This window comes from Enhydra lutris, unplaced genomic scaffold (assembly GCF_002288905.1).
Source record: "Enhydra lutris kenyoni isolate GAN:26980312 unplaced genomic scaffold, ASM228890v2 scaffoldscaffold57, whole genome shotgun sequence".
Classification (NCBI taxonomy): Eukaryota; Metazoa; Chordata; class Mammalia; order Carnivora; family Mustelidae; genus Enhydra; species Enhydra lutris.
The window spans coordinates 11,593,364-11,594,175 of record NW_019154141.1 but is presented as its reverse complement, the minus strand read 5'-3'; positions in this window follow the sequence as shown (position 1 = coordinate 11,594,175).

Genomic DNA, 812 nt, shown 5'->3' with positions numbered 1-812 from the left:
GGCAGGAGGTCCCATTAAGGAGGCTGAGCCTCAGTGCGACCCCAGGGCTGCTCAGAGGCTCAGCTGCCGGCCGCCCAACGCCGGCCTCTGTGACCCTCATCAGATCCCTTGACCTCTCTGGGCCTGGAATCAGAGTGTTCCACCCAGATGGTGTTACATGTCCAGCACTCTGTCCAGAAGGTCACAGGCATTCGTGAAGTCATTTTCTCACCGACCGGGGGTGGCAGAGCACTGTAAGGTGTTGTACCTTTCCTATTCCTCCTCTAGCCAGGTCCCAGGCACCTGGGGAGGCAGCTGCCTTCTGCCTTCCCCTCCTGCCCCAGCCCCCACTCTGCAGCCAGACACCTCCTAGCTGAGCCTTTCTTTGCCCCTGGGGGGTGTGCAATGCATTCACAAGCTGGTCTCCGAGGGCTGAGCAGCTCTGGGAAAGGGAGCACTGAATATGGCCACCACAGCCTTGTTGCACTTGTCACGTTCAGTTCTAACCTTAATAGGCTGCTGGGCGGGATCAGCACCTCAGCAGGTCTGCCAACAGTGGTAAGAGACAGCTGAAGCCTACGCTGGTCCAATTGCTTGGGGAAGGAAGATGGAGTGAGCAAACCTCTACCCACCTCCCACAGGGTACCCCTGGGCCTAGCTGGAATCCTCCTGGGGCCTCAGACATCAGAGGGCTGCCGAATCTTCCGGGGCAGTAGGGACCCACGCCTCATGTGGGAGGAGGCCGAGTATAACCCCAAATGGCATCAGCCAAGTCTGGGAGCCTTCGTCAGTCCATGGTGCTAGGGGAAAATCGGCAGTGCGGGGCATTTCAG